Below are 10,282 nucleotides of genomic sequence, written 5' to 3'. Positions count from 1 at the left end.
ATGGAAAGATCTCCCATGCTTATGCATTAGTAGGATTAAAATAGTAAAAATGGCCATCTTACCATAAGCAATCTACAGATTCAACTCAATAACCATCAAAATTCCAATACAATTATTTATAGACTTTGAAAGGGCAATACTCAACTTCATATGTTAAAATGAAAAACCAGGAGAACTAATACAATCCTATACAATAAAAGAACTTCCAGAAGTATCATTATTCCTGATTTCAAGCTGTACTACAGAGCTATAGTAATGAAAACCTCATAGCATTATCATAAAAACAGACATATTGATCAATGAAGTCAAATCAAAGACCCAGATATAAATCCACATACCTATGAACACCTGATTGTTGATAAAGAAGTTAGAAATACACAATGAAAAAAAAAAGCATCTTCTACAAATGGATGTCTATATGTAGAAGAATGCAAATATATCCAATTCTATCAATCACCCTGCACAAAACTCCAGTCCAAGTGGATTAAAGACCTCAACATAAAATCAGATACACTTACCGCTGCCCTGAGTACCAGCCTCTAGCAACTCAGAGTTTGAGGGGGAGCCACAGAGTTGGTGAATTAATCACTCGACTTTCCTTTTCTTTTCTTTCTTTTTTTTTTTTTTTTTTTTTTTTTGCCTACTAACTGTATGGCAGTAGCAGGCTTCTTGCTAACTGTTCTTATAACTTAAATTAATCCATTTCCATAAATTTGTACCTTGCCACGTGGCTTGTGGCTTACCAATATCTTCACATGCTGCTTGTCATGGCAGCAGCTGGCATAACTCCCTTCACCTTCCTGTTCTCTTGATTCTCCTCTCTGTTAGTCCCACCTATACTTCCTGCCTGGCCACTGGCCAATCAGTGTCTTATTTATTGACCAATCAGAGCAATTTGACATACAGACCATCCCACAGCACTTCCCCTTTTCTATTTCTTCTTTTTTTTTTTTTTTTTTAAGAGGAAGGTTTTAACTTTTACACATCTCCAAAGCCAGCTTGGTGTATTTGGGAATTTGGGCATAGCTTCCCTTATTACTTCCTGCTGGGGGGTGGTGGTGCTGTATCTTATGGGGACACAAAGAAAATTTTAGGATTATGGAGTAGTCCATGAGGGTGTATTGTCTGAGCCAGTTGCCTTGAAAAGGTTCTGGATGTTGGATCATCTGAGCCTTGGTGTCATTGGAGACCTTTCAGGGAGTCTTGGCTGGTCAAACCTGATGTATCTTAATCTGGAACAAATCTATAGCCTCTGGCTTTCTGTAGAAACAAAAACAGACCCTCCTTTCCAAAGCAACATATCCTTACATCCAAATTTTGAAGTCAAGGTACCTTTAAAATATACATTTTGGCATAACTCAACAGCTTTTGCAATCAAATGTTTTTCTTCAGTTACAAATATCAAAGAACATAATCCAGATTCTCTGTGTGGTAGCCATTTTTACGTGGCTTATTTTTTATATTACCTTGAGCCTATTGCTTTAAACTGCAGCATCCTAAGACTGAACCAGCGCTGTGGCTGTGGCTGCTGGCTCCGCCCACTTCAGCTTCCCAACATGGCAGTGGTACATTTTCTGCCAGCTCTGGGAGCCATCAACTCTCAGAAATAGTGGGTCTATGCTTCTATCAAAGCAGCGTGTAGCCCAGAAACCTCTTTTTATGTTTTGTACTAGCAAAGACTAAATCCACGATGCAGTTTAATGTGCCACTTGCAGAGGCCTCATTCCCACCATACTGCAGGTCCAGCGCACATGCCAGGAACCCGCCATAGTAGCTCAAACACACAGGCTGCCACTAACTTGAGAGAAACAACTAAGAACTGTTTTTAGCTCCATTTTAGAATCTTTTTTTGGTCAGGTTTTAGGTGGAAACTCTTGCCAACACGTTGGGTGCCATTTGTAGCTAGAGTTTTCCTGCCTTGCCCACAGTCAGGACAAATCTCTGTCACCTGCCAGTCCCACAGCTGCTCAGACCCAACCAAGTAAACACAGAGACTTATATTGCTTACAAACTGTATGGCCATGGTAGGCTTCTTGCTAACTGTTCTTATATCTTAAATTAATCAATTTCCACAAATCTATACCTTGCCATGTGGCTCGTGGCTTACCGGCATCTTCACATGCTGCTTGTCATGGCGGCGGCTCGCAGTGACCATCACTCAACTTTTCTATCTGAGGGAGTAAAACTTAATTCTCTGGGGCCAGCAAGGGGGGCAAAACTTAATTCTCTGGGGCTGGCAAAAAAGGAGAAAACACACACATTCTCTCTCTCTCTCTCTCTCTCTCTCTCTCTCTCTCTCTCTCTCTCTCTCTCTGGGTCTTACTTTGTTCTTTATTTCTTTTCTTACCTCTATCTAGATGTATCCCTTCTGTTTCTCTTGATGTCTTCCTTCTAACTTTCCTTCTACATCTTCCTCATGTCTTTATTTTTTCCTTACAGTTTATATACCCCAAGAGAAGCTTTAAGCAATATAAAAATTACAATGTGGTTACATTCTATTTTTCAAGTGAATGATTACAATAAATACAAGTGAAAAACAGCATGTTTTCTATATCCCTTACATAATTAAACATTTTACATATTACAGGTGAAAAACAAGTTGTCCCAAGAACCCACATACATTCACCACCAAGCAACTTATTATACATTAACAGATTGAAAGCAAGCCAGGTATTTTCCTCAGCCAGTTCTTTTACTGGCAGCCTGCATTTTTGCTGTTAGAAAAAAAGGATCAATTATTTTATTATTTATCTCAAAAGGTAATCTTTTTAAAAATATTAAATAATCACAAATCTAAACTTTTATATTTGGAAAAGAACTAGTCAGTTCTATTTTAAACCCTCAGGGTGCATACTCACTTATCAACAATTTTTATAACAGGAAGCTGAGGGCAGAAATGGGCACAAGGCATTGCATGAATCCTAGCAGGTCTTAATAAAATCCCGGAGCCAGATAATGGGGTAAACGCTGAAAAGTCAGAGAGACAAAGGAACAAGCCACAGCCACCTCTCACCTCGCCAACTCCTCAGCTGAAAGAACTGAGCTCCTCTCTCCTCGCACCTTATTTCCTTTTCTCAGCCATATCAATTCCTATCTCAACCTCCCTAGTGCTGGAATTACAGGCATGTGTGCCTCCCAAGTACTGGGAGCAAAGGCATGAGATCCCAAGTGCTGGAATTAAAGGTGTGTGCCACCACTACCTGGCCTCTATGGCTGACTAGTGGCTAGCTTTGCCCTCTGATCTTCAGGCAAGCTTTATTTGTTAGAGCATACACAAGATATCACCACATTTCCCCATTTTGTCTAAAATAAAAAAGATTATAACTAATATAAGAAAACCTATATAGCCGGGCGTTGGTGGCGCACGCCTTTAATCCCAGCACTCGGGAGGCAGAGGCAGGCGGATCTCTGTGAGTTCGAGGCCAGCCTGGGCTACCAAGTGAGCTCCAGGAAAGGCGCAAAGCTACACAGAGAAACCCTGTCTCGAAAAAACCAAAAAAAAAAAAGAAAACCTATATAATATGAGTACAATAACTATATACAATATATAGGCAATAATTAGATCAATAATGTCTAGTCCATTAACATTTGACAAATTTAGAGAAAATATTCCATTATTTATCCTACCTTGGTGAATCCAAAGTGTTGTACCTAATTAACTTTTTATCCTAATTTGTATTACCAACCAAAAACTATCTTTTGATGTCTCTCAAACTTACATACTTTACACCTTTTTATTGAGTTTCTTTTCTGAATTTGTTAGCAAGGAAACTATAACTATAACAAGCTAGTCTTCAACTCCAGGGACAGAGAAGGAAATAATATTAACTGAGTAATCAGGAAGTGCAAACAAGTGACTTCCAAAAATTGTGAGAAATGACAGAAACAGCTAGCTGCCTTGACAGTCATCCAAGGTTCTTCTGCAACGTTGGGGCATCCATCTTCAGCCTACAGGTTTAGCATATCTGACAGACTGTGACATATCTGTGAAACAGGATTTTTTTGAAGAGTTGTCCTATCTTGTCTTGGCAAAATTCAGCAGTCCTTTCTTTTGTGTCTTGCTTGTCTCATTTGGACAGCATACTGTCAGCAGTCAAGGCAAGGACATTTTTTTGCCCAGTGGAAGAAAGTAACCTCCATGTGGAGTTTCTTCGATGACCATCATCTTCTCTCAGTAGATTGGTGCTGCCAGGAACAGACATGTCTCATTGTCATAAAAAAAGAACCTATGTTATTAAAACATCTTAAATGCCACATTGTGTAGGTCTTGGAAGTACTTGAAGATTACCTGTCTATCTAAAATATATCTCTGTTTGACCCTGAAAACATATCTGGTATGACAAGTTCAATTTTAATAGGTAACTAATTACTAACCTGCATTTTCTTATTATTCTAAATAGTTAGCAATAATAATTTTCAAGGGCTAGAAATTTTCATTACATTGTTAAATGAGCTGTATAGGTACAATACATTGAATAAGATTAAAAATGTATGTACAGTATGTTCTAACACAAATAATTTCAACTTTGTATCAATATATAAAATTTGTATACAATATACAAAAATCCAACTCAATGTAAAATATTTAAAACTAGTAGTTGCTTTTTAAAAGTAGATTCAATAATCTACCTTTTTATCTTATCATAGCTATATCCTCTATATCCTTCCTTTTTCTTTTCAGAGTAGATTCAATAATCTACCCTTTATCTTATCATTTCTATATCTTTTTTTCCAGAGAAGATTCAATAATCTACCCTTTTATCCTATCATATCTGAATCCTCCTTTTTTCTTTCTTTTTTTTTTTCAAACAAGAACTCTGAATCTAATCTTCTTTGTTCAGGTTTTTTCCTGACCATTACCAATACAACTTGTAACTAACCACCCCAAACAATGAAAAATATTCATAACTCATTGAACAACTGAAAACCACCCACCCCACCTCTTGGGACTGTGGGTGTTGTGTTTTTAAATTTACTTCCTACTGTCTGGGGGCAAAGGTATCTTTAGGGGATCTTGAAAAGAAAAATTTTGGTTAATTGTGAAGTCCTGGGAGAGGTAGCAGCATTATTTGTTGTTCAGTCTCTGTGTAATGGAAAAGTGCAGGGTTTGTCTCAATTCCTGGCTAGAGTAGTCTGTGAGGCTGGATCGTCTCAGCTAGCCACCTCGAAACTGCCCTGAGCAGTTTGTAGTCCAAAGTCATTCTTTGTGTGGTAGTTGTCAGCTTACTGAAGTTATCATAGTCCATGTGGAATCCTCCTTGTGGGGCCCCATCATCCTTTTGGAGACTTCAAAGGCAGCTGTTAGGCATGGTCATGGTCCATTGCAGAAAACTTAAACATTTTAAATGTCATATGCAGCTTAGAAGGAAATCATCCTCATAATAATCCACAGGTAAAAATGTCCAATAGAAAGATATATTTCCATGAGATAATCACATTACATTAAGGTCAGTGGGGAATCTCCCCATGCCCATTCACACTATTCCAGATATCAGAGGAAAATGGCAGCAGCAAACATATAAAGGAACAGCAGTAGCAAGAGACCTTCTGGGGCCCGAAGTCCTTGGGGCCTTGCCTTGTTTATCCAAAATTCACCCATCAAAGCTTTACTTCCTGGTGAGCCAATCCCCTGAAGTCAATTGCCACCTGCTGCTCCTCTTACATGGGCACCAGCATACACTGAACCTGATAGAAGAGAAAGTGGGGAATAGCCTTGAACTAATCAGCACAAGAGACAACTTCCTGAACAAAACACTAATAGTGCAGGCAATAAGTTTAACGAGACTTCATGAAACTGAAAAGGTTCTGTAAGGCAAACAACATCATCAAAAGGACAAAATGGCAGCCTGCAGAATGGAAAAAAGATTTTCACCAACTCGACATCTGACAAAGGGTTAATATCCAAAATATATGAGAAACTCAAGAAACTAGATATAAAAAAAATCAAATTGAAGAATGGGATACAGATCTAAACAGAGAATTCTTAACAGATGAATCTCAAATGGTTGAGAAATACTTAAAGAAATGTTCAACATCCTTAGTCATCAGAGAAATGGAAACCAAAATGATTTTGAGATTCCATCTAATACCTCTCAGGATGGCCAAGACAAACACAAGTGACAGCTCATGCTGGTAAGGATGTGGGGCATGGGGGACACTCATCCATTGCTGGTGGGAGTACAAACTTGTACAGACACTATGGAAATCAATATGGTGATTCCTCAGAAAATTGGGAATGCTCTACCTCAAGACCCATCTACATCACTCTTGGGCATATACCCAAAGAATACTCAATCATACCTCAAGGACACTCGCACAACTCTTTCATAGCAGCTTTATTCATGACAGCCAGAAACTGGAAACAACCTACACGTTCTTCAACTGAAGAGTAGATAAAGAAAATGTGATATATTTACACAATGGGGTATTACTCAGCTGTTAAAAAAATGACATCATCAAATTTGAAGACAAATGGATAAAGCTATAAAAAAAATCATCCTGAGTGAGGTAACCCAGACCCAGAAAGACAAACATGGTATGTACTAACTTATAAGTGGATATTAGCTGTTAAGTAAAAGATAATCATGTTACAAACCACAGACCCAGAGAGGCTAAGAGGGGAGTGATGCATGGACCTCCCCATGTAGGGGAAATACCATAGAATTTGTGGGTAGACTGGTGGTGGGTAGGGATGGGATCAGGTGAGGGGGGATGTAGAGGCAGAGAGCTAGAGGGAGAGATGACTGGAATTGGGGGGGGCATTTGGAGGATGATGGGGGAAACCTAGTGCAGTGGAAGCTCCCTGGAATTGATAGGGTGTCCCTAGTGAAGACTCATAGTAGTCGAGGATATGGAGCCTGAACTGGCCATCTTCTATAATCAGACAAGTATTCCAGTGGTGGGACTGGGATACCAACCAATCCATAAAACCTTCAACATACAATCTGTCCTGTCTGCAAAATGTGTTTGGGCAATGGTGGCACAGAACTTGCGGGAGTAGCCAACCAATGTTTTGTCCAGCTTAAGTCATGGTGTGGATATCCCAGAGACCTAGGATAGAACCAAACACTACTGGCAAAAAAAAGTCAATGAAATGATTCTTAATGGTATTCTACTATAGTTATAGATCAGCACCTAGCCTAAAAGTCATCAGAGAAGCTTCATCCAGCAACAGGTGGGAGCACATACAGAGACTCACAGTCAAACATTAGGCAGAGCTCAGGGAAGCCCTCAGAAGGAGAGGCTTGTAGGACCCAGAGGGGTCTAGGAGACCAGGAGAACATGGCCCACAGAATCAATTAAGCAAGGCTCATAAGGGCTCACAGGGACTGAAGAGACAATCACAGAGCCCTCATGGGATTGCACTAGGTCCTCTGCATATATGTTATAGGTTATGTAGCTTGGTGCTCTTGTGGGATTCCTAATAGTGGGAGTGATGGGTATCGCTGACTCTTTTGCCTCATCTTAGGACCCTTTTCCTTCTACTGGGTTGCCTCATTCAACCCTGATATGATGGTTTGTGCCTAATCTTACTGTCACATGTTATGCCATATTAGGTTGATATCCCTGGGAGGCCTGCTCTTTTCTGAAGGGAAACAGAGAAGAAATGGCTCTGGCGCGGGGGGTGGGGGGGTGGGGGGGAGTAGAGGAGAGGGGTGGAGTACTCAGAGGAGAGAAGGAGGGAGGAGTACTGTAGCCAGAAGGTTTCTCCTCTGGTCCCACCCAGCCCCCACAGTCCCAGAGCCACTTATAAAATAATCACTCAGAGGCTTAATATTATTTACAAACTGTATAGCCTATGGCAGGCTTCTTGCTAGCTAGCTCTTTCATCTTAAATTAACCCATTTCTATTAATCTATGTTTTGCCACATGGACATGGTGTTATCAGTCTGCTGGCATCTTGCTTCTCCTTCAGTGGTGGCTAGGTCTCTCCCTCTTTTCCTTTCTCTTCCCATCTGTCTCTTGGATTTCCTGCCTGGCTATAACCTGACTCACCATAGGCCAGAGCAGCTTCTTTATTAACCAATCAGAGCAACACATATTCACAGAGTACAGAAAGGCATCTCACCACAGAATACGCTATGGGAAGGAATGGAGGGAGTGGGTAAGCTGCAGTTGGGATGTAATGTATGAGAGACTTAAAAAAAAAAAAACACTAATCATCATGATTAAACAACTTGAAAATCACAAAATAATTATTTTATTTATACATCAGAGACAAGAACTGAAAACAAGTAGCTCCTGTGTGTCAAGTCTTTGGGCAGCACTAGCAAATCCATCTCAACTCATCTGCAATAAAACTGAACTCCAGGAATATTGGCTGTGCTGAGAACTGTGGTATCTGGAGGCACAGAGCATAGATCTCTCAGTCTCTTGACTTTGTTATTGCTCTAGAAAATAAATTCCCAGGCTAGCCTCAAACTCACAGAGATCCACCTGCCTCTGCCTCCCAAGCGCTGAGATTAAAGGTGTGCACCACCACCACCACCACCACCACCAAGCCTTATTAGGGTTATTAAAGTGCATTTTGTCCTCAAGTAAGTCCCAGTACTGGGTGTTGAAAATCTTTAAATATTTCCTCACTTATAGCATGATTTGCTTTAAGCAGTAGTTCAGAGCTCCTAAGGGAGCTTAGCTTTCTAGAAAAGTAGAAAAGCAATTGCAGTGGGATTAAAAAGGACAATGAGTATTTGGGGACCAGAAAAGCCTTTAGAAGACAGCCACTGGGGTTAAAGTTTGACCAATAATGAATTTTAAAATGCTGTAACGTCCAGAAGAAAATGTAAAATAAGTATCAAGATGGTTCTATGAAGCCAAAACAAACAAACAAAAATGTCCATGAGAGAACTCAAGGTTAGATTCCATCAACTTGACATTACAGCAGGGTCATTCAGTGGAACAGCTAGTGGTTGAATGATTTCATCAAAGTCTTGAGACCAAGTAAAGTAAGTCAAGGAGGAGGGCAGATGCACCAGAAGGAAATGAAAGGGTCAAAGACCACAGGTAGGGGACAATGATGTCAGGGTCCAGGTTTAGGGGAATGAGAGAGTTGGAGTGTGGTTCAGAGGATTGGTAATAAAGAACCCATATCAAACAAAACACTCATAATTGCAAAAAATTATATAGATTAGCTCAAATTCTTATTTAGCATGGAAAATAGGAATAGCCGGGTATGTTTGAAATAGTATAATATGTTTCTCAAGAGATAGTAGGGTTTGCTCAGGATCAAAAAGCAACCCATAGACATAGTTTTTAGGTACAGCAGAAACTCACAAATATCTGTTGAGATGTTGCTGCTTCTCTTCTGCTCAATTCTGCAAGTATAGCTTAGAGCTGAGTACAAACCAGCCTGGCTGGGATGCTCAGGTTGGCCATGAAATGAAGATGTTTCCTTCAACCAACTTAAATTATAATAGTGGAGAAGACAACCCTGTATCAACTGGCTGAGAATGGAATTTCCTTTTTACCTTCATCATACTTTAGCCCTCCCACCCCTATTTCATGGAGAAAACTTACATTTATGAACACAGTGCAGGGCTATTCAGATCACATAACCTTGGCTTTGTAGGCAAAACTTTCTTAGTAAACTGAAGTGTTCTGTTCCATTTTATGAGATGAGATGCAAAATTGGTTTGTCAATAATCTTGGCAAACAGACAAGACCATAGCCATGAGCAGGCCCATATTTCTGAATGAGAGGAATTCATTCGAAATTTATTTTCTTCCCAAAACAATTTAAGAGATATAAATACATGTCCCTGGATCTAATGAAAATCTAATTCCTCATTTGGGACAACCCTCTCATCCACAGTCATCAATCTCCCACACCTCTCCATACTTCTGAGGCCTCATCGGAATTCTACTGCTGTCTGGGATACATTTCTAAAATTCTCCTCTCCCAGATCATAAAAACAATCATTCATGCTCTCTTCTAAGTGCCTTAATACTTGCTGTCTGCTTTGAGATTCTTTTCCAAGCTCATGTTTCCCCTTGATTCATTCCAGGGCCAGTTTTGAAAGAGATTAATCCCATCTTACTTGCTGTCCCCCTCCCCACAGTGTCTTTCATGTATCTAGTTTTGCGTAAACAATTGCTGAGCCCAAGGCCGAGCCAGCAGGTTAATCAAATGAATATGTGTACATGAGGTATAAAATAAAGATTTGCTGGAGATTGTCTTTGTAAGAAACTTTTTTTTACTTCCCCAAAAAGTGTTCTCTACAACTAATTCTTTATATTTTTCTTAAGATAAGCTTCCCTGTGTGATGGTTTTGGTGTTTATTTCC

This window comes from Peromyscus maniculatus, chromosome 7, assembly GCF_049852395.1.
Source record: "Peromyscus maniculatus bairdii isolate BWxNUB_F1_BW_parent chromosome 7, HU_Pman_BW_mat_3.1, whole genome shotgun sequence".
Taxonomy (NCBI): Eukaryota; Metazoa; Chordata; class Mammalia; order Rodentia; family Cricetidae; genus Peromyscus; species Peromyscus maniculatus.
Note: the sequence above shows the minus strand (reverse complement) of the source record.